The sequence below is a fragment of the Cupressus sempervirens genome, chromosome 5 (genome assembly GCF_028749045.1).
Source record: "Cupressus sempervirens isolate cs-2001-9-10 chromosome 5, ASM2874904v1, whole genome shotgun sequence".
NCBI lineage: Eukaryota > Viridiplantae > Streptophyta > Pinopsida > Cupressales > Cupressaceae > Cupressus > Cupressus sempervirens.
Window position 1 is genome coordinate 855,388,459 of NC_143122.1, and position 25,300 is coordinate 855,413,758.

The window sequence follows — 25,300 nt, forward strand, 5'->3', positions numbered from 1 at the left end:
ACCCTTGAAGGTTTGGTAGGTAGACTCACTACTTTTGAGCTATCTAATTTTGACAATTACAAACCAGAGAGTCTTGAATCATCTTTCAAAGCTAAATTGTTATTGAAGGATTCTAAGGAGGTAAAGCAAAAGAAGAAAAAAAGAAAGATAAAATATGCATCGAATGACAACAACATGGATGAGGAAGACATTGAACAATTGGAAGCACTACTAGCAAGAAGATTTCATAGAGGAAAAGGCAAGTTCAAAGGTAAGTTACCCATCATTTGTTTCAATTGCAATGAAGTTGGTCATGTTGTTGCAAGATATATATATATATATATATATATATAGAAGAAGAAGATATACAAAGAAGGAAATAAGCACAAAAACAAAAGAGAAGATGATGTCAGAGACTATAGAGACAAAGGCAAGAATTCATGCTACATTTCTAATGAACATGGCTTTGATGAACACTATTGGTTTGATTATTTACATAGTAACTTGTCTTAAAATCATGGTAAAAAAATTAGATGTGAGTCCTTTTATTTGATCCTAGGGTTTCAGGTTTTGGGTCTTATATTTTTTATATCTTTTAAAATTTGTGAAAAACCCTAGGTCTTGCCCTTTTAAATTTATCTAGGTATGAAGTCTTTTAAAAGTGATCGAATATTCTTTCTCACCTACTTCAAAGTCATTATTGTGTTTTCTTGAAAAGGTTTTATCCTGTTGTTGGATCTTGTTTGGATCAATGGATGTCACATACTCACTATGAAAAGTTGTGATGCTATTTACCTTAGCAATGTAGTGACCATAGAAAAATTTTGTTATAATACTGATAACATGGTCCAGCGCCGAAAGAAGTGTATCAATTTGAAAAAATTATGATCATGTGCTCTATCCTAGCGTTGTCAATATCAAAAAGGATGCATACAGAATAATTCACAAGTGATCTCATTGGAACTTGAAATATTTTGGCAAGTCACTATATTGCGACCAAAAAATTATCAATTTTCCTGGTAGTGATTTGGCGAGTGCTCAAAATTTAAAGAAAGTGGCTAGATTTTTTTTAAATCTTGATGTGACCATGGTATTCCCATGTAATTTCATAAATATGCATGACCATAAACTCTGACAAACAATATTAATTGGTGAAGTTTCAATTACTTCGTTACATGTTCTCCATTGCCAGAATTCATTATCCGCCAAAGGTTGCCAGTTTGCAACTGAAAAATCATCAATTTTCTTAGTATCGACATGGTGAGTGCCCGAATATTACAAAAGATGGTATTCTCTTAAAAAGGGTAGTGATTTTGGGGATCCTGCGGAAGATATCTTACAAAATATGCCTTTATTTCCATGACAATTTAATCGGCCATGGTTATTCTATTTTTAATTTTCCCAATACCGATTTTTGATGGGTTGCCAGAAGTCGCTATGTCACTACCTGAATGTAAGTGATTTTTGTCGGTAGAGAAGTAGCGACCTAGCTAAAAAACAACATGGAAAAACCAAGGGAGAGTGATGTCACTAAAAATTAAAATTGTGTGTGTGTGTGTGTGTGTGTGTGTGTGTGTGTGTGTGTGTTCCAGCATGTTAAGCCAGCTCAACATCAATAGTGACTTGGACCCACACCCCATGCATTAAAAATGAGAAGGATCATGATCATCAGATCAAGTGTGAGTCAACAATACTAGCTATCTCACTATGGAAAGATGTGCACTTATTATGTATAGTGAGGTAGCGAGTAAGGGTCCCACCACAACTTAAAAGATTCATAAAATTTCCATGCCCTCAGATCAACTTCCAATCTATAACTATCACTATCTCATTATGAAGAGTTGCATGAAGATTATGTATAGTGATTTAGTGAATGAGGGACCCACCATATTCCTTGTAAGATTCATGTCAAATATCTGCCACATGATCAAGTAGCATCAATGGTTGTCACTATCTCGCTATACCAAGGTGCTCGAAAGTTATGCATAACGAGTTAGTGACTTGATGATATGTGTCCCTAGTCATCAGTGGGCTCAGACTGAAACACCAACATTGAAGGAAAGGTACAAGTGGAAGTTGTTTATTGGTTTGACTGCCAGCATGTTAGGGAGAAGGATGAGTCAACCTAGTTTTCTTTCCTGGATCATAGGATTTTTCAAGGATCAACGGTGTAAATTCAAAAGGAAATATGACGCCAACCTATTTTTCAATTCTATGCATTTATGATGAATGAAAACTTTGCGTGCAAGAAAAATAGAGTATAATACAGGGAATTTTACCATTTCTAATCTTGTGTAAAACAAAGATTTCATGTTTCCTGAGCACCAGAGCCTACTAATGATATTGTGATAAGCCTAACAAAGATGTGAAGAAACCCTCCCTATTTGTGAGTTATGGAAGAGGTTTGAAGAAGAAAAATTTGGGCAAATTAGGTAAGTACTCATATTATAACCTTTGTAGCCTTCCAATCCTTGTAAAATTTAGTCAAGATGCCTTCTAAGAAAGCATTTTCTGGGCAAGTAAATTATATGGATAGGAATGTTCATGAAAATTTGTTGGAATTACTCCTAGAATCCACTATTGAACCTACACAAGTTAAGAAGTTAATTTCCTTAAACCCTAGGTTTATTATTGTGATAAAGGCAACTGGGTTAGGGATGCAACAACTACACAAAATGGTCTTGTTTTGTTCAAAAAATGGTTTTTAAAAAAGGAATTTGTTTGCCCCTCATGCTAATGTCTAGAATTTTGATTTGGGAAAGTTAGTAGTTCCAAGTGTTTTCATGGATTATGATTTGCTTGAAAGCATTACCAAGAATTATGACCAAGTTGTTAGGGTGGTGAGAAGAACTAATGGTGTGCCTCTGATCTCAATTAGTCCTAAGGAAATTAGGGAGGTTTTTCACCTAGAGCCATTGTCAGATTATCATGTGCCAATTAATCTAACAAAATTATAAAATGAATACAAGGCAAAAAAGGATGTGATTAAGGGAGGTGCACTGAGGGCACACATTAGCACAATAGGAACTCTGCCAGTAATCACTGCAGCCTCTACGGAACCTTTTAAGAAGAGTATTTTCACTTCCTAGTTGTAGAGATATATAGGACCCTGTGTCATGTTTTTGGTAAGGATGAGTAGGACTTCATGCTCATCGACATTATCTATATGATGGTTCAAAATGCCTCTTTTGGTGTAGATGTTATCTTTGATTTGGCTTCATTTTTTGCTGAAGAAATCCATGTTGGTTTGGTTGGAATTGCCAAAGGGAAAGTGGAGAAGACCTTTGGGAACTATTCTTTGTTGATGCATATGTTCTTATTTGAAGGGGTGGCATATTTTGGTAAAGAGATGGAATTGAACAAAGAGGAGAATGGAGAAGCACTACCAGTCCAGTTGTGGAGTGCAGATATGACCTAGGATGCGGATAAGGCTAGTTTTGTTAGATTTGATAGGTATTTTGCTTCTAAATTGAGATGCCTCATATTAAGTGATAATCCCAGGATCCCTAAGGCACTAATGAACCTCCTTGGGCCTATGGACAACCCCCATAACTTGAAAGTTTCACACAATTGGGGAGATATCATTCCTCACTCTGTTTCTACTATTTTCAAAATCTATGGTTTTAGGGGGAGCCCTCATGTTTTTCCCTACCAAGTACCTTTAAAAGTAGGAATGGCTGAAATTTTGTGGCAATTAGGAGTGGAGGAGATGTTTCTGTTGAAAAGGTCACTGGGGTCCATTTTTCCTACTTGCACTATGGCACACCAATTTGTGATCACCAAAGGGGATTGGATCCTTTTACATAAAATTTTGGATTAGTATAAGATGGCTTTCTCCCATCCCCATTTTTATGATTCTAAGGGATTCTTTAATCAGACCTTGAGACATAGGATTAAGTTAGGACAGGTCAAACATGATCCATATTATCTAGAAGGCATTATAAGGAATGAATTCTCATTGTAGGAATAGGAAACTAAAAAGGAAAAATGGAGAGTTTATTCTCATGTTTTAGAATTTATTCATTGTTTTGATCAGAAATATGGTCCTCTAGATAATGCTAATACAGAGACTAATAAGGTAAATAAGCTCATGAATACCTTTCCTAAAATAATGGAAGCTATGAATAAGAAGAAACAATTTTTTATTGATTCTTACCTTGATGAGGATAGAGAGGTCATGAGGAGGTTGTCTTTTACTCCTAGTATAAGAGCTAGTCAAATAATTGTTCAAAAGAAACTAGGTTATATTGTGATTCAGAATAAAAGGCCTCATGTGGATAAAGGCAAACAAATAATAGGATCCACCAGTGTTGTCCAAGAGGAGATACTTGATGAACCTTCTCCCAAGAGGTAGGAGGTAATGCACGAAAAGAGCCCTCAAGTTGAGGAATATTCGCCCACTCAATCCCCTTTAAGGATTGGAGAAGAGTAGCTCATTGGTGAACAAATTGAGCAGATTGGATCATAGGGAGGCATTTTTATTACTCAAGTAGAGTTAGAAGAGGGAAATTCTCAAGAACCTCCTCCACCAAGTTTGTATCTAACAATAGCTGACTATAGAGGTAGGTAATTGGACCCTATGTTAAAATAGGCAAGTCAGCAATTTTTGGCTGATGACAGTTTTGTAAAGTCTAGAGCTTTCTAGCAATTTGCATGGAGGATAAACATGAATAATTTTGAAGAAAAATGTAAAAGGGTGAAAATAGAGCATCTAGAAATGGATGAAGCCTCCATTGAGAACCAAACAAAAGAAGAAATGATAAGAGAGTTTCAGAATATAAGCCCTGAAGAGGGAAGACAAATGGTGAAGGTATCTAACATTTTGTTGTTACCAAATTGGGACATTGCTAATGCCTTAGTTTTCAATTATATTTCAAATAAATTGAACTTGCAAGATTAGAATAAAAAGCATTTTCAAGGTACTACATTTGTTGAGGATCAAATCGCAATGGTTAACTGGTCATTAAGAAGAGGGTCTAGAGCCACACTATCACAACAAGATGACTCTGGATTGATGGAAAACATAATTTTAAGGAGAGTTGTTGATACCTCTCATGTATAGGCAGCACATTGGAATGTGGACTCATCCCAATTTGTTTTGGCTACTGCTAAGAAAGAAGAACAAGCCATATTTGAATTACAGAGCAAATGTGAAACACTTCTTGATGCCTACAATAAAGAGGTTAAAAAGAGGATTGACCTTGAAAATGAGCTAACGGGGAGGTCAATAGCACCAAGAATAACATACCCTCACCCCCCAGTTAAACCCCTCAAATCCACTCCCCTCATAGAAATACCAGATACACCCCAAAGGCCATAGTATTACACTTATGAAGATTTTGAAGAAGAAAAGACTAAACTGTGGGCCCTACATGTGGAGTTGGAGGCAAAATATGAAGATAAATTAAGAAAAGCTCTCACATATTTGGGGTAAAAAGTTGAATGGCCACTAGTTCATGATTAGTTGGCAAGGGTAATCAATATCTAGGAGGAGTTGAAAGCCAATGATGAGGCTCCAAAGCCTATTGTGAATAAATGGGTGAGAAGGGAGAAAGAAATGACATTTTTATGTTACTCTATCATAAAAAATTCTTATGATCAAATTCAAAAAACCTTTGATATTGTTTTTTATCTTTCTAATTTTGACAATAGGAGGATTCATTGACAAAGAATAATAGTAGGCTACTTGAACAAGTACAGGAGCCAAAAGTTTACCTTGTTTCCTCATGCCTTAGATAGAAAAAAATAATTTGAAAAATAAAGATGAATGGGCAAAAGAACTTGATGATATATTTTGTTTAAGGATGAATAGAATTGTAAATGAGATAGGGCATGCATGGTGGGCTACCACAACTGAAGAGATAGTGAAAGCCCAAATATTCTTTGATTCTTTAAAAAAAAAGAATTTGTTGATATTAACAAGAAGGCATAATACATTATCGAAAGACAACAAGATATTCTGCAATTTGATTGGCCGGATGACACATTGTTTGACAAATGGATGGCAGAAATTGCTCCTGGTGAACAATTTGAGGAAGTTGAAAATAATAGTGATGAGGTGTAGGATGATTAGATCCAAATCATTAACATTATCAATACACAAGGCCAACAAAAAGAAGAAGACAAGAGTGTCCAGTTAGCTACAATTACAGCTATAGGAGCCCAGGATGTGGATGTGACAAAGAAACAATCAAGGGTAAAAGTAATGTTGTCCGTCCAAGGTGAAAATAGTGAAAATTCAAAGGTAAAAGTTGATATAGAAATACCACAAGACTCATCATTGGCTAGCCTAAGGGTAGCATATTCAGAGGATTCAGAATAGTGGTGGCAAATAAAAAGCCAATAACGTGTTTTGATGTAACAAAAATGGGCCTACTTAAAGTACATCTTGTTGAATTAATTTTCTATTATGTTGAGGTTTGTTTTTACTGGACACTTGTCAATTTTTCCATGCTTGAAGCTTGTTTCATCTCACATATTTAAGCGAGATCTCAGGGCGAGAATGGGGGTCTGATTTCTAATACTTTTAGTGATAGACTTGGTTTATTTTCGGTCTAGTAATTTGAGAAAGTTTTATGATGTATATACTATGAAAGTTTTCAGACAATACATGAATATAGAATGATCTTTGTGTTACTTTCCAAGGTCATCTTGGATTTACAGAAAATGTATACAATTTTCAAAGAAAATGAATACAAATTATGAACTGTAAATATATCAATTCTTTTATGAATTCTATCTCCTCTTGGTTACTTAGTCATCTTGATGTTGTGTGAGTAAAGGCTTATGCAATTGAATGCAATCCACTTAGGTTGTATGTCTTTTCATCACTGCTATTAGTTCAATAAATTAAGTAAAACCTTTGATAAAATTGATAAGATTGTTGTAGTAATAGGAAGAATGTTTTGAATGATAAAGTCCAGTAAGAATTGTTGATGATATTTGTTGTGAGGCAACAGATTAGATCCATGGAATTGCAGTAGACTCTGAACCCTAATGGATTAGGCCCTGGTCAAATTAATTCAGTTGGAAGAGAAATATATCATAGATGAGTATCAAATGCAAAATTACAATCAATTTTACTTTTATTTCCTAAAGATTTTCAAAGTTGGTCAATTCTTGTTTGCATGAAATATTCTACCCTTAGTTAGCCACTATTGCAAAGAATACTTCCAAATCTATAGAAGACTTTATGACCAAATCTGTTATATGGGATGTATTCTATTTAAAATGTCACAATTAGCTATGTGTTTATGGATTGAGGATGAGAATCAGAATGAAACTAAGATAGTTTTCATACAACAACAAACAGATTGAGTCATCCCTTAGGTATACCCACCTTGGTTTTGCATAGCCTAAAGAGAAGAAAACTATTCTTGTTTTTTTTAATGTTGGATCCAAATGGTTTGCATCTATAAATAAAAATAGGAAATGGCTAATCCTTAGGTTGCATAAGTATTATCATTTTGGTATTGAGGCACTCTATTTCTTACTAGTTTTAAAACTCCAACAAACATCATGATGAAGTGGTATATGTTGCAATGAAGGATGAATCTAATAAGGATGAGACAACTACACTTGTGACTTGTGTGAACAAGAATGATAAATGGATCATTGATAGTGGATGCTCACATCACATGACTAGAGAAAAAAGTAAGTTTGTTACCTTAACTTGTTATGATGGAAATAGTGTAAGGTTTGGTAATGATGCACCATTTTGATAAAAAGAAAAGGATCTATCAAACTCACAGACAAGATTTCATGTGGCAATGCTTACTATGTTGAAGGATTGAATTATAACTTGTTAAGTGTGTCACAACTGAATAATTTGAGATGCAAAGTTGAGTTTGAAATAAAATTACCAAGATATATGACACCAATGGGAAGTTAATTGGTAAAGGTAATCAAATGAGAAGTAATATGTTCTATCTGGATATAGAGGATGCTACTTTTCTTGTTGCAAAATTTGATGATGTATGATTTTGGCACAAGAGATTATGTCATGTTAATTTTGATAATCTAGTTAGTATCAGTAACATGAAAAGAGTTAGAGGTTTGCTTAAGTTGAAGAAACCTAATAATATAGTATGCACAATGTCAGCTAGGCAAAATGACAAAATCAAGTTTTACTAGTGTAAGAATTTGCCTAAGGAAAAAATTCATCCAGGAACTAAGAACTCAAACACAAGCACAACTATAGACTAGAAAGAGAGAGTATGATTAGAATGATGGTATATTCAATATGTCATGTTCAGAGTACACTAGGAGTGCATGTATATAAAGGCCTCTAAGATACATCTAGAATGTCTTGTAATCAACTACATGATATGTCATACAACTAGGCACATGTCCACCAAATATGGGTTAGCCTCCATTAAGCATGGAAGTAAGTGCAATGATGAGAGGATAAGCCTACAAGGGTGTGACACACACATCAGTGTTGTAGACACCATGTGCTAAAATAGAGTTGCATACTCCTGTGTTGTCAACATGACAACTCAAAAAGGTGCACAAACTTCTAAGTGTCTCACAAAATAAAATAATGCAAAATAATAAAATAATGCATTAACCTAAGTAAACTTAAGTAAGTTTAAATAGTGAATACTTATTTACACCAACACCCCCCAACCCACCCCCCCCCCCCCCCCCCCCCCCCCCTAAGTGCAACTTAGGGAAATACCCTTAAGCTTACAAAAACTAGGATCAAGATGCATGTTGGGTCCCAGCTACTAGGCCATGTTAGGTACCCATGTACATAATGAAAATGCAATCTCTCATAAAGTTGAGAAAGAGGGAAAACCTCATGGGAAAACCCCTCCCCCAAAAAGAGAGATAAATAGGAATGCATGGATGGAGTAATCAAGACACCCGCCCCCCCATTATGACATACATCCAATATATACATAAGAGAATGAGAGAAGGAAGAGAGACAGAATAGGCTCCCCCACTAGAGAAGAATGCAGACAAGTGAAAGCTGGTCCAAGAATGTAGAATGGCATTCCTCCCCTTAGGAAGAAACAATGGAAAAGGTACAATCCTGAACATGTATGGTGGCCCTGAAACCTACTCAAGTATCCCTATGCTCATGCTAATGTTCACCCCTTCCAACTGTGCTAAAAAGAATGAATGCAGATCTGGCAAGGATGTCTATTGAACCTGTTCCACTGAACCATCTCCTCTACTAATAGAGATACCTCCTCTAATTTTTGTTCATAAGTATCCACAATCATGCCAACCTATGAAGATTGATCATGTAGAGAATGGACATGAGGGTTAGAGTGATCCCTTGCAACAACTATAGAAGGATCACCTTCATCAATGAGAACATGTAAGTCCTCGTGTCTACCTCCCAAGTCAACTGAAGATGAAGCTGGAAGACTTGTACCATGTTGTGCTAGACCTTTTTTTGTGGTAATGTAAATATGTGGACTAGATTTATGTGACCTCTCACTGCAACTATCAATAGAACCCCACGTGTTTGAACCTGTTGAAGCTCTATCGCATGCGTCACTATCAGTTTCCACTTTGTATGAAGTACAGAGAAGATTAGAGGATAAGTTGGGTGAACTTTCCTCAAGTGAACATCCTTCTTCATAAAAATCTCATGAGTTTCTCGATCCATCAATCTATAAGCCTTAGCATTATCTTCATAACCAATGAAGGTACAAGGCCTAGGTGTCAATGCCTTACAACTCCTAGAAGATAGGTTTGCCCATGCTAGACAACTGAAGACTTTTAAATGACTCACAAATATTTTTCTACCACACCATGCCCCAAAAGGAGTCATACCATCTAAGGCATTATGAGGGGACCTATTAAGTATGTGAGTACCACTGCTAATGGCTTCAACTTTTAATGTTGGATCAAGAGACTTGGCTTTTATCATGCAACTTGTCATGGTCTTGAGAGTCCTAATCCTCATAGCTCCAACATCTATCTTGTGTAGATTGAATGCTGGTGAGTTCTGAAGATCAATTCTCTCAAGTCTGCAAAAGTTTCTAAGTCTTCTATCAACATATCTGTTCTCATTGTCCACCCTTAGTACCTTGATGGCTTTCCTTGATTTGTGTTCAACATGAGTTTTAAAGTCTTGAAGCTTATGAACTAATTCACTCTTTTGATGAAGGAAGTAGACCCAAGTGAATCTTGAAAAGTCATCAACAAAAGCTAGGATGTAGCAGCCTTGGCTAACTACAGTCACTACAAAGGGTCCTACTAAAACCATGTGAACTAACTGAAGAACAAATGGAGCTTGTGAAGACTTCCCTTTATCGTACTTCTCCTTGGGATTCATATCACTAAACAAGATGAACACTCTGCCTTAGAAAAGTTGATATTAGGTAGACCTTTGACCATGTGTTTTGAGCAAAGTTATTGAAGAGATAAAAAGTCAAGGTGACCAAACCGCTCATGCCATAAGTTGATGTGTGAAGTAAAGTGAGTCAACAAGGCTTGAGAAGGAGACTTAGGCACAAAATGGGAGAAGGAATAAAGCCTCTTGTCATCATTGAATTTCCCAACTACAACCAATGAATCATCTTTGAGACTTCCCCCCATCACTAAATCTGGAAGAAACTCAACTTTATGACCATCTCCAAGGTGAGTGATTTGGTAAAATGATAGGAGATTGGAGCTAAGGTTTGGAATGTAGAGAACATCTTTGAATTCCTCATTTTCCATTTCCACATGTCCTTTCCCTTCAAGTTCTATTTTAGTATCATCACTCAGAAAGATGTGTGGTACCTTTGACTGCTTCAATGAAAAAAAATCTCTCTTTGAAGAATCCATATGGTAAGAGGCACCTGAGTCAAGTATCCATTCTGGAGAGGAACTTGTGTTTTCCATAAGTTTTTTCCCTTTACCCTTTGAAGAGTTTGGAGTAGAAGCCTTGGAAGTACTTTGCAATTGAATCTTGTTCTTCCTAAGTAGATTTTCTAACTCATCAATTCTTTTAGTCTTGCAATGATGCTCATCATGATTTGAATTTTTGCAGTATGCACAAAAGAGTTTGTCCTTCTTGTCATTACTTCTCTTCTTGTTTGAAGAAGAACTACCTTATTGTGAGGAGGATTGTTGTGTCTCAAATTGTATTTTCTGCTTCCACTGCTTCTTCTTTTTGTTGCTTTTCCCTCCTTGACTTGATTGGTGCTCATCACTAACCACCAAGGCTTTGGTCTTTGATGACTTGAGAAGTCTTAAATCCATCAATTAAGATTGTTCAACAATCACCATTTCTACAAATGCATCAAATGAAGGCTTCTGGTAAGTAGATCCCATGGTCAACCTGTGAGTATTAAAACTCAAAACAAAAGAAGCATACTCAGAAGGTAGCCTCTTTAGGATGTGATGAATCAACTTGTCATCCTTCATGGGATTTCCACAATCTTTAAGAAGTTCCCTGTACTCATTGGATTTGATGATGTAATCTTGAATTGTGTCAAAATTCTTTGGATCCAAGAGAAGTAGATTATCTTCAATCTGAAATCCCTTTTCTTCATCCACCTTACCATAAAATGACTCAATTTTATCCCAAGCTTCTTTAGAGTCTGAACAATTTTTAATGTGAAAGAGAAGATCCCCATGTACACAACTCCTTATAACTCCCAAAGCCTATTGGTCTTGAATTTTTCAATCAATGAGTTCTTTAGCATCAGTAGGTTTAGGAACATAAAGACTATATCATTTTTCCATTAATCTACTCCATGCAATATCTTTCCATGTAGAAAAGTTGCATGAAGTTAGAGGAGGATATTTAAAACCCATGATACAGAAATGAAAAGAGCACAATAGAGAGACACAAAAACACATTGCACACACCCCCTTTTCACTCAATCAAAAGAGCCCCCTAAAAAAGATGTTTTTAGCACTTTATAAGTAGTGCATGTACAATGGGCCACTTGTCAAAATGAACAAAGTGGACTTTCTAATTTTTCTTTTACAACTACCTTATGAGGCTCAAATCTATCACTAAGCACTGTAGCTCAAATTTACAACAATTTTTAAAAAGAATCAAAGCTTTACAATGCACAAAATGCCTAATTTTGAAAGTGAGATACTGGTCCACACAACCCTAAAATCTGACTTCAAATCTAGAAAGTAGACAAAAAAATACGCAATTTCAAAAAACTAAAAAACCTAAAAAAGTGACCAGATGTGCCCGTACAGAGCGTTTGAAGTTGCAAAATGCAAGATTATGCAAGTACAGTTGCCAAAAAACACATTTTTTGCAAAATTTGAATTAGAGTCTGGATGTCCAAGGTATGGGCTCGCAAAGTGAGGTTGCCAAACCAAAATGCAATGTGGAGAGGGGTCTAGAGAAAAAAATTGTGATGTTAAATTTGACTGTCAAATGGCCATCACAGTAGTTGAAAAACGTGTGAGAATGACAGTCAGATGACTATCAAATTTTTCCTATGACTAGCTGAATTCAGCAAAAAATTAGCCCTCTACTAATGTGTCAGATGACATGGACATCTTTACTATACAAAAAAGACATGCATCTATACAGATGGCTGACATGGCAACATACGGCTAGGACTACATGGCAAAAAAGACTGGATTCCACATGGCATGTGGTAGTTTTGGCTACGTGTCAATAGGAGCACATGTAAAGTAGAGATTCATCTATGTTATCTGAACATGTGTCATAGGTGATCTGATGCTTGGCTTCATGCAGTACATGTGGCATTGTCCTAGTCTTATGCATGGCATCGCAGTCTTCAATGCATAGGCAGTTGTAAAAGCATTGGTAGAATTTCAAAAATGTGCGATGGATTTAGACTTCACTGTGCCAGAAAACACCATTAGCCGTGCATGAAAAATATTCTATGGAGGCCTAAAAATAGCCCAAGCCACCAACGGTGTGGGATATATATCCCACACGTGCTATAGAAGGGGTCTGCAAGATTTTTATATACAAAATATTGTGAACTCTTAAACAAAGAGAAGGCCATTGGATATGGGCATTGTTTGGTCTAGGTAATGTGCTCAGTCTATTGTTAGTTGAACATCAAAAATTTGTAGATACAGTCCCCGTGGACTTAATGGTATGCAATACGCCCTGTGTGCTGATGAGGAATATGCTCGCAAAATTGAGGAATATGCCCTTCGAACAAATAAAATATTCCTCCAAAAATGCAGAGCCAGGGTGTCACTGCCTAGTCCAAACTACAAATCGAGCCCTCCAAGGTTTGATTTGCAAAAAAAAATTCCTCATGGTTGACTTTGGGCCAAGGTAGCCAAGTATATAGTCGATCTTCATCAATTCAACATTTCAGATGCAATGGTGAGGTCAGATCTGGTTCTAGATGCTCCTAATTTCTGTAATACTTTGGATTCAGGCTAAGGTGTTGAAGCAACAAGTGGTCTCAAATAGCCATGTGATGAAAAAATCTCTAAGCTCTGATACCATGTAAGAATTTGGTTAAGAACAAAATTTACCCAAGAACTAAGAACTCAAACACAAGCACAACTGTAGACCAGAAAGAGAGAGTATGATTAGAATGACGATATATTCAACATGCCATATTCAAAGTACACGAGGAGTGCCTGTATATAAAGGCCTTTGAGATACATCTAGAATGCCTCATAATCAACTACATGATATGTCATACAACTAGGCATATGTCCACCAGATATGGGTTAGCCTCCATTAAGCATGGAAGTAAGTGCAGTGATGAGAGGATAAGCCTACAAGGGTGTGACATGCACATCAGTATTGTAGACACCATGTGCTACAATAGAGTTGCATACTCCTATGTTGTCAACATGAAAACTCAAAAAGGTGTGCAAACTCCTAAGTGTCTCACAAAATAAAATAATAAAATAATGCATTAACTCAAGTCAACTTAAGTAAGTGTAAATAGTGAATATTTATTTACACCAACAAAGAGTAAAACTTATACCTCTAAAGAAATACTAGATATTGTTCATACTAACTTGTGTGGACCTATTGAAGTGTAAAGATATAGAGGAGATAAGTACATAATGCTATTTGTTGATGATTACTCTAAGATGATGATAGTCATATTTCTAAAATAGAATTCTAATGCTTTTCAAATGTTTAAGTGGTACTTGGCAAGAGTTGAAAAAAAAAGTAAAAATCTGAAATGCTTGAAATTAGATAGAGGAGGATAATTCACTTCAAATGAGTTTGAGATGTTTTGTAATGACAGAGGAATCAAAAGACAGACATCTGCACCTAGGGCTCCTCCACAAAATGAAATTGTTGAAAGAAGAAACGAGTCTACAATGAACTATGCCAAAACACTTATGATGGAGAAAAAAATTACTCTAAAATACTGGAGAGACGCTATAAGTACTATTGTATATATCTTGAACTGTGTGCAAGTCAAGAAAGGTACTCACTCAATAACTTTTGAACTATGGTATGGATATCCACCTAATGTGAAATACATTAAGGTATTTGGAAGCAAATGTTATATTCTTAAAGATGTTAGGAATGGAAAGTTTGATGCAAAAAGTGAAGAAAGTATATTCTTTGGTTACTCCACAAGAAGTAAAGCTTACAAGTGTTTAAATACTAACACTAACAAAATTGTGGAAAGTGCAAATATAAATTTTGATGAATTTACAGAAGTACATGAGGCCGAACCTACAAAAGAACCAGAAGAATAAAAATCATTTGTATACTTCTATGAAGGAATGCCTAATAAAGAAGATGCTACAATTCAAATTGCAAACCAACAACAAGTTTCAATGACTGCCAAGTCACAACCTTTGAATGTCAAGTTGCATTCAGGAACCAAGCTACATTCAGATGTTGAGTTAAAAAATGAAGGAAATGCACATTCTAATTTTGAGATCACTTTACATGAAAGAGATGCTAAAATACTTGATAGAGATGTACTCAATGACACTGAAGCTAAGAGACAAAATGAAGTTATAAGAGTTGAGCTAAGATTGTCTAAATATGTCAAAAGGCATCATCTTGTAGATCAAATCATTTGAAACAAAGATGCAAGGCCAATGTCAAGAAATAGATTGAGAAGTGAATCATATTTGTTAAGCATGAAGGAACCTAAGACAATAAAAGATGCATTAGAATATGATGACTAGTGCAAGGCTATGGAGGAAGAAATTCAACAGATAGAGAAGAACAAAACATGGAGTCTAGTTCCTAGACCAGAAGACAAGAATGTGATTAGCACCAAATGGGTATTTAGAAACAAGCTAGATGAGAATGGTGAAGTGACAAGAAATAAAGCAAGATTAGGTTGCAAAGGACATGCACAGGAAGAAGGAATTGACCATGGTGCGACATTTTTCCCTTGTTGCAAGAATGGAAGGAGTGAGAGTTCTACTTGCTTATGTTGCATACAAAGGTTTCAAATTTTATCAGATGGATGTTAAATCTGCATTTCTGAATGGCATACTAGAAGAGGAAGTCTACATAGAATAGCTAGAAGGATTTGTTGATGAAAACAATAAGAACATGGTATGTAGACTACACAAAGCCCTATATGGATTGAAGCAAGCACCAAGAACATGGTATGAGAGACTTTATACTTATCTTGTGAAGATTGGATTTGAAAGGATTGATGATAATAGCAATCTATACATGAAGATAGAAGAAGGAAAAGGTATACTATTATCTGAAATATTTGTTGATGATATCATATTTGGAGGACAAGATGCTTTGTGTAAGGACTTTGCAAATCAGATGAAGCAAGAATTTGAAATTTCTATGTTTGGAGAGATCAAAATCTTTGTGGGGTTACAAGTATATCAGATGAAGTATGGTATATATATCACTCAATCAAAATATGTTAAAGAGATATTGAAGACATTTGAATTAGAAGATTCCAAACTAGTAAGTACACCTATGGTGACAGGACTTAAGCTATCAAAGAATGATTATTTAGCTAAGGTAAATCAAACATTGTATAGATCCATGATTGAAAAATTACAATATGTAGTACATATCAGACCTGATATTGCATTAGCTATGGGAATAGTTGCAAGATTCTCTACAAATCTCAAAGAGAATCACTTGATGGTTGTGAAGAGAATAATGAGATACTTAAAAAGAACATAAGATATTGGTTTATATTATAAGAAGAATAAAAAGTTTGAACTAAGAGCCTACACTGATGTTGATTGGGCTGGAGACATTGATGATAGAAAGAGCACTAGTGGAGGAGCATTCTTCTTAGACAAAAGACTAGTTGCATGGACTAGCAAGAAGCAGAGTTGTACTCCCCAATCTACTATTGAAGAAGAATATGTTGTTGCTACTATCAACTACACAAACATTGTATGGATGAAACAGATACTCAAAGGAATGAAGAAAGAAATCAAGGAATCAATGATACTTTATTGTGATAATACAAGTGTTATCAAAGAATCCAATGATGCACACAAAGACAAAGCACATTACAATCAAGTATCACTATGTAAGAGAGTTAGTTCAAGATAAAGAGGTGAAGATGGAATATGTTAACACAAAGGAGCAAATTGATGATATCTTCACAAAAGCATTAGATAAGGATGCTTATGAGTATCTAAGAGGTAAACTAGGGGTGATACCCCTATCAAAGGCTATGTAAGAGACAAAGGGAGTGCCCTACATCAAACAAGTTGATGTTCATAGAATACAAATTTAATGTAGTGGATCTTACTTTGGGAGCTGCCTAGAGTAATCATAGAATTGGAACTACAAATTAGTCACAAGCTAGGTGACAGAGGGAGAAATTGAAGAACCAGCAAAAGCTTATACATGCATGTATTAAAGATGTCAAGTGTTTGGTATATGTCTTTGGCATTTTTGTCAAAGATGGAGAAAGTATATTAAATTGATCAAGTGCAAGAGGAACAATGGACAAAGTACATTATTAGAAGATCAAGAAAGAATGAGGGAGAATTAAATAGAAAATGATCAAAAAATTAGAGAGGGAGAAAGCAATCAATCAGAGAAAGGATCAGAACAAAGAGCAGCACATTGATCAGAGAGTAAGAAGGATCATTATTTTTTGATCAATTCAGTATGAAAGAGAGCCAAAAGAGGGAGTTATATTTTGTAACCTAATCAGAAGATGGAAGTTGTTGATAGAGGGAGAAATTTCAATACAAGTTTTCTTTCTTTTTGGTATTGTCTTATTGTTTTAACCTGGTTAATTTGATTGAACAAGATGTTCAACATTTGATTGACTTGGTTGATCAATTTGGTTTTCCATCAATGTCAAAGAGGGAGATTTTTGAAATCTAATTGAAAAGATCATTGATTAGAAAAATTGTTATAAGAGAGATTGTTATGTGTTTCAATCATTATTTTGTCACTGATATCAAACCTATTATTTATTGGTAAGACAATTGCTTATATGCTTTAGGTACTATCACTTAGTTGATTGATGAGGAGGATTTGATCAACAAGATGTAACAAAAGCACCTAGAGGAAAGGTTGAGTTATGATTATGTAATGAAGTACAAGGATCAGTTAAGACAGTGATAACATGATGTATTGATAATCTACTTAAGGTTACAAAAATGGCTAGCTACACCTAGAAAGTTTAGAAGAATAAGTTAAACAAAGTTTTTTTGCCAAGCTTGATTGAGTGGATAGTAGGTGCCAAGAAAATTTAGTTCAAGCTGAGTAAAAAGTCAGTTGGAGCCAATTGAAAGAAAATTCTAGTGGATGTCAAGCAAGATAGTAGATGCCGAGTAAATTTCAATTGATGTCGAGCACCAGTAAAATTCAGTTGAGGTTGAGTGATTTTATAGTTGATGTTGAATGATGCAATATGTGTCAAGCAACAAAAGATTGATAATGGTAAGTTGTTGCATTATGAAAAATATCAAAGATTCGCCAAATAAAAGCCAACAATTTTGTTTTCTTGGAACTTCTGAACTAGGAGGAAGATAAGATTGATGAGCTAGTGGCACAGAATCTTATGTAAACCATTTTGGAGGCAAATTCAAATGGACTCTAATAGAAGTTTCTAGAGAAGAGAAGATATGGGGTAGATACATTGTATCCTACCTAATCCATCGAAAACCTTAATTTAGATGATGGATAATGAGAGGAAAAATATTCTAATTCCTTGTATATAGGAATTTCCAGTCATGAAGAAAAAGAGTTAGAGATTTTTGGTGCGAGAAGTTAAGAAGGAGGAGGAGGAGAAAGGGGTTTTTCTTCATCAAGTGACCCAAGAGGAGTGTCTACAATGGTGTGCTAAGCAAGAAGGCTTAAGGAGATGAATGCTTGAAGGGTGAATAAGCTATAAGAGCTACAAAGAATGAAAGCTAAGTAGAATTGAGGACTAAATAGAGGATATGTAACCTACAAGAGAAGTTGTAAGTTGTATCAGATCAAAGCTCTACTGTTACTCTCTAACAATTGTATTAGTCTAGGGTAAATCCTTTGGAGTAAAGTTGACTTAATAGCCATTGAAAAATCCTTTAACACAGTGGCATTCCAAGTGAATGGCCTAAAGTCCTCTAATAAGGCTCACTTTTAATAGGGTGATAGAAATCCCTTAACCAGGTCACATTGAACAGTGTGTATTGTAACCTTTAACAGGGTTGGCCTTTCACAGGGCATCACTTTAGAAGAGTGAAAAAGGAGTAGCATGTTACTGGTGGTTTTTCCCCCATTGGGTTTCCACATTAAATCATTGTGTCAAATGTGTTGGTGAATGTATTGTGTTCCATGCTTTATATTTCTACAAATTGATTGACAATAACATATAAGTTTTAGTAGATACACAATGAATGCATGCATGGGTATGAATGTTTTATGGGTTCACTAAATTGTGAGAAAAGTTTTATTTGTACATTTGGACCTTGAACAACTGATTCACCCCCTACCCTCAGTTATTCTAAAAGGAAAATCCTATACTTTATGTTTATAAGACTTGAGCAAACTATTCTTAGTGACATTCTAATTGGTCACCTAATGAAAAATCAGCTCACTATCTCCATATACACTTAAGGCTTGAATTCCTCTTTTTTGAGAAAGAAAGAGACCTTGAATCAATGCCTCATACTCTTCTACATTATTAGTACAAATGAATTGAAGCCTAAACAAGGAGTAGTACTTTTCCAATGTAGGGAAAACCAACATCACACTAGCCCCTGATTCATTCTTATTCCTTGATCCATCAAAATACATGGTCCATAGTCCACTAGTATCTTGCTTGATTTTCATTAGGTTGGGAACAAGAGCATCATTTTTTGATATACAAAATGTGATAAGGCATGTCTCAATGGCTGTAGATATAGCGTCAAGCTAATATGCACTAGCCCATTCATCTAAGAGGAAATCAGGTATCTCTATCAGGGAAGTAGTAGGCTCATCTACTATGTCTCCCTCCTCTTCTTCATAAATAGTACAATTCATGTTGATGGGGTTGGGGGTATAGGGCTCAACATGATGGAGGGCTAGAGGTGTTGGAATTACAATAGGAAAGGTAAACTTCTGAGGGGGGGTGAATCAGCAGTTTAAACTTGGACCCATAAAACTTTCACCACACATCTATCTCATACATTCAATGTACAAACTGAAATAGCATGTATATCTAAAACATATAATCAAGTAAACATTCACACACATATAACATTATATATGATTACCCAGAAACCCTCCAAGTGAGAAGGTAAAAATGGGGTGGGGATGACACCCATAGATCTTCTCTATTGTAGTTATAAAGTGTATCCAGTTAAGGTTACAATATTTTGACCATGAAACATGATCTACCCTATGAAAGGTATGCCCTATTAAAGGCTTACAAAGACTATTAGTTCTCACCCTATTAAAGGATTCCAACACCCTATTAGAAGTGTGCCTTGCTAAAGGAGATTAACTTACAACTAAGTAAGCACCCTATTAAAGGATTTCAATACCGCCTGTTAGGACTACTCTATTAAGACATTTTGACTGAAATCACCTGTTAAAATGGCTTAGCTTTGATCCTATGGTTAGCACTTGATTGCTTGATAACAGATCACCTCTAAACTAATGTCTTATTGATCCTTCTTGATCAGATATCTCTTTTGTATTTACTATCTTCTTTCTTGTTTTCTACTCTAACTAATTTTGTAATGTAGTCTCACTTCATAACTCCTTGCCCACCATGAATGCTCTATTTTCTCATGCAAACTTCTCTAAACTCTACTTCAACACTTTACACACTCACTCATAGAGAGTTTATGGTTTGTCCTCCTTAAGAAGACTTTGTTGACTTAGGGTTAGGTATGGATCTATAGCTAAGATTCTTCCATTTTATCACTTAATTCTTCCCATTTTTTGATTGGTTGCATGTAATTACAATGGGAATCCAACTTAAGATTTTTCCTTATCTCTAAAATATCATATTTCATCCTTAAGTTGGCTCAAAAATGGTTTACATAGATATTTGTGCCATTACAAAAAAATATGTCAAAACTGTCTTACTCAACATATAAAGTCTCTGATGCTCGGCATACACTAATCTTTCTATTATGACTCAGCATATGTATCACTCGACATTCACTATTCACTCAACTTCTAAATCACTTGTCACATAATTTCTTCTCGGCACAAGAGTGACTCGGTACATGAGTGGCTCAGCACTCACTGTGGACTCAACATGTTGTAATATATACATGTTGTGCTCAGCATGTACTACTTGTTCAGCATGAACTAAGTAAATAACTTAAGTGTGTTGACACTCACTTGTCAAAACCAATCTGAGATAAATAAGAGGCTCTACTTTGATCAAAGATTTAGTTCTGTATCTTTTTCTAAAAAACATGCATGACCAATCGGAGGAGATATAGCCACTTATTTGGGTAGTAAAGTATCTAGAAAGACAGATAGGAAAGTGTTGTTTGACCTCAGCAACTGATATATCTTGAACTATAGTATAACCAAGGCATGCATGTAGGGTCATTTCAAAATTCCTAAGGATTCCTATAGTCTTGATAGTACTACTATCTACCTACAATACATCCTTAATGATGGGCTCATATTTGATTCCTAGGATATCAGCAACAAACTTAGGTATTACTGAACTACTAGCTCTCGAATCTATCATATAGTTGTGGACTATTTTATCTCCTATAATTAAAGAGTCATAGAAGGTAGGAGGTCTAGTTTTCTTACTTTTTCCTCCTTCTTTGGTTAGCTACACTAGGCTTGTCACACTTTCTTCTCTAGGTAGTTGATCTTTGAGTTCAATGCTTTCCAATTCTTACTATAGAAACCTCTTTTGTGATGGTATGGTAGCAACAGCATCCCACATATAAATTTTCACATCAGTCTTCTTCATTTTATCTACCACATTGAATGATGTCTTAGGTGCTTTGGTAGAAACATTAGGAGTTGCATGTGTAGAAGGTTGAGATGAAATAGCTTGAGGAGCATCCACATTCTCCTACTATCATTTTGCCTCTACTGCTAAGAAGCATTAGCAAGTTGACTAGCATTGTGTTTCTAGTCAATTGCTCATACATGAGGTATTGAGCTCAATGTTGAGGCCTAATTAGAAGGAGGTGCAGCATCTTATATAGCTCTTCTTTTGCTGCTAGTTTTGTAAGCACAAGAATCTTGGTTTACATTACAAGGCTCTTCCACCTGATGGTTCATGAAGGAGCAACTACCTTGCAAAGAAGCATCAACAGGTTTATTAGCATTGTGTTGTTAGTCAACTACTTTCTCTGGTATAGTTAATGCCAAGTAAGATTCTACCTTCTGACACATACAATACTCCTAGGAGTAATTACAAGAAGGGAAAAATCTTGATCTTGAGAAAGACTATTCTAAGGGACTAAAGCCCTATTTAGGTTGGTATTGATAGCATGGGAGGGTTATTGATAGGTCTATTCTGATTGTAACCCCCATTTAGGTTGGTATTTGTAGCATGGGAACTGTCAATAGGTCTATGCCAATTGTAAAGGGCATGACTCTAGTTTAGGGATCTATGATGAATGGGACCTTGATACTAGAGTTGGGGAGGCTTATTATTTTGACCTTGTTGTCTCTTCATAGTCACCAACTCATTACCCATCTTCTACATCACTACACCATTGTCCTCCATCTTCCTTTCTTGATCCTACAATCTCTTGTGTATGTCTTGCATCAATGTTTTCATCATGGCCTCAATCTTATCAACCCCATTAGATGAGGTGGAAGCTATTGGGATCACAGCAAGGGGTTGACTTGTAGAGGGAGTAGGAATAGGGCTTATAATAGGCCGATGATTGGGTATGTCAAGGAAGAAAGGCATTGGGGGTCTTAGAGTTAACTTCCCTCCCTATATTAATATATGTCTTACCCTTATAGCTACATCATATGCATTTGGTAAAGTATCCCCTCCCATAGACTGCAGAGTGGTAGCAATATCACTATTAAAGGCTCTAGGGTAGTACAAGAATGCATTACAAAGAGAGGGCTTTACTGCAATAGGAATTCTATCCCATGTCTTTTGAAACCTATAATTAAAATCAGTCATACATTCATGAGGTGCCGCCTTGATGGTTGTCAGATGCTCTAAAAGTGAAAGATAGTTAGTTTTATCCTCAAAATGTTTACATGGGGCTGCTCCTAACCCATCTCAATCAGCTATAGTGTTATAAGGCAACCCTCTATACCATAGTAATTTTTTCCCCTTTAAGAATGAGGCTAGAAGCCTAACTGCTACATCATCTTCAGTGATGCCATGAATATTGCAGACATTTGACACCTCTTAAATATGCTCAACAAGGGAAATTGAGGTTTCATTGGTAAACTCGAGTATACTTTTGAGGGTTGACATTGAAATATCATGTCTTTGAGCCAAAAGGAAAGGGCTTCCACATTGAAGGTGGAAAAAGAATGTGCTCTAGCCATATAAATGAGTGGCCTATTGATATGAGAAAATTTTATCCTAGGTTGAGATCTATTAGTAGGAGGGGTAGAAATGGATCTTGCAAGTATATGGACTTCCTTTGTACTCCTAACTAGTGATAGAGACAATCTAGCCTTCTTTCTTCTAGGATTTGAAAATCAGAGCTCTAAATACTAAAAATTACCTCCAGAAGATGCCCTTGTGTGTGCTTTGGGCATGAACCATAGCAACTTTGGTCTAGAAACCAAATATGTTTGGAACCTGGAGTTGCCAAGTAATTGAACAAATGAGCCTCTTCTAGGCTTTAATATTGAAGATAGTACTATCTCCTCAGCATGAACATGAAATCTTTCTTTGACACTAGTAAACTTAGAATGTTTAATATGAGTCTCGTCGGGCATGCAAAAATCGGTTGTCACAAAAGCTTGCACCCTTGTCCAAAGTTTTTACATAATGACAACCTTGTGAAACATGGAAACAACCTCCAAGTTGTGGGACCTGAACAATGAGGCTAAGTCTCTAGAGGAGGCTGGCTTGCTATATGACTACACCTAGACTATACATGGAGAGGAAAAGGGAGGAGGAATGCATAAAAGAAAGCTAACTAACCTATTCTAAGGAGGTGATGCACCAAAATAGAGTGTTCAAACTGATCTCTACCCATACGTGCATAGTACAACTATCATGACAATCCAAAGATATACAGGCTCAAACTTGTTTTAACCCAATAGCCACATGCAAATTAGACAACCAAATGAGTGACAGAAGGAAGAAGAGATTCACTTTATATCATTCATAGGCTAGAAGAGATACTGGCATGTAGGTTATAGATATCTACAATACATTGAAGAGAGGCAAATATAGCTTACACAAAACATCAATGGTTGAAAGAGATAAGATGGACTATCATAAAATTCAAAGGTGAATGAGAATTTATAGTAGTATTCCAAAGAAATACTAGAGAAACAAATAAGATTTGACCCTAAGAAAGATTACAAAATTTTCTTCTATAGCGTAAGCATAACTTAGATAGCTCCTACCCTAAGATAGAACTCCAACAACTGCATTCAAGCTTGCAAAGAATAATTATTGCAAAACTAGAAAAGATTTGATAATAGCACAAATCCAAATGTAGGAAGATCACTTATTCAACAAACAAAGGTCTAAGAGGATAGGAATGATGGCCATTAACCTTTTGACTGAGTAGATAGATCAACATACTTATCAGGTTTGGGGAATGATGAAAGTGGTTGTAGGAGATTGAAAGATCAGATTCACCATCAAAGAGCTTCCTATTCCTTTTTACTAGCATGCCAAGTTAGATAAAAATGTGGGTCAACTATATTCAGCTGTCACTATGTACCTTTCTTTCTACCTAATTGGTCAATGACTCTTCTTTTTCCAGCTCGATGAGTGAAGCTCCTTATATTTTGGTCAACACTAGAACTCACGATCCTAAAATCATCAACTGTGGTCAAAACCCTTCATGTCACCTTTTGTTCATAACCTTGACCTCTATGATCTTATGATCACCTATACTTCATAGCATTGAGCCTATCCTTCATTCTCATTATTATCTTTTGATAGTAGCAAGACCTACAATCTTCCAATAGAATGATGGCACAATAACACTCTTGGCGTAAGGTCATGGTACCATCATTCTCCTCTTGTGATGTTATAGGCACAGTTGATTTGACCTTCATGATCTCATGATTGTAGTGTATCATAACATCCGTAGTTGCAGCAATAACCCCTACAATCCTACAATCATGGTTAACTAATTTTTTGTCATGATCTTGACGATCTCCTCATTTGCACTTGTGACCTAATGACAGGGGAATATTGTAAGGTTGAAACACCTGATGTCCATCTAAAACTAGCCTCCACCCCTTCTTACCTCGCAATCTTATTACTCTAAAATCATATGACTAACCTTCCCCTTCATAGCATCGACGACCTGAGAAGTCAACCTTGTGATCCTATGAAATCTCTGATATCACAACCTGATGCTACACCAAGAGGAACCTCATGGCTTAAAATATAACGTCAAATGGCCTAGAACTTAGGTTAAAAGATAACCTAAGGTTATAATGTGTACCTGTGCACTATTCAAATGTTGGATCTTTGAATCTTGTGATCATTTGGTGGTTTTAAATATTTGAATTCAATCTTTTGGTAGGGAGAGTACTTTTGGCCAACATTTATATCTGCACATATGGTTTTGAAAGTAAAATTTGGTCTTATTAATGTGTATATCTTTAAAAATATTGGACGTGTTGTACGTAATGTTTATATTTGCACATATGGTTTTGAATGAAAAATTTGGTCACCTCGCTCAAATTCACCCATATTATAATCAATGAAAAGTTGTCCACTAACAATGCTCTTTGTTAATTGTATAATATGCAAGGCTCATTATGCAATACTTAATCAACAAGCTCATCCCCTTGGTATTTAATTGTACATCTACAGCAAGTTTACAGTTAGCATGGTACACG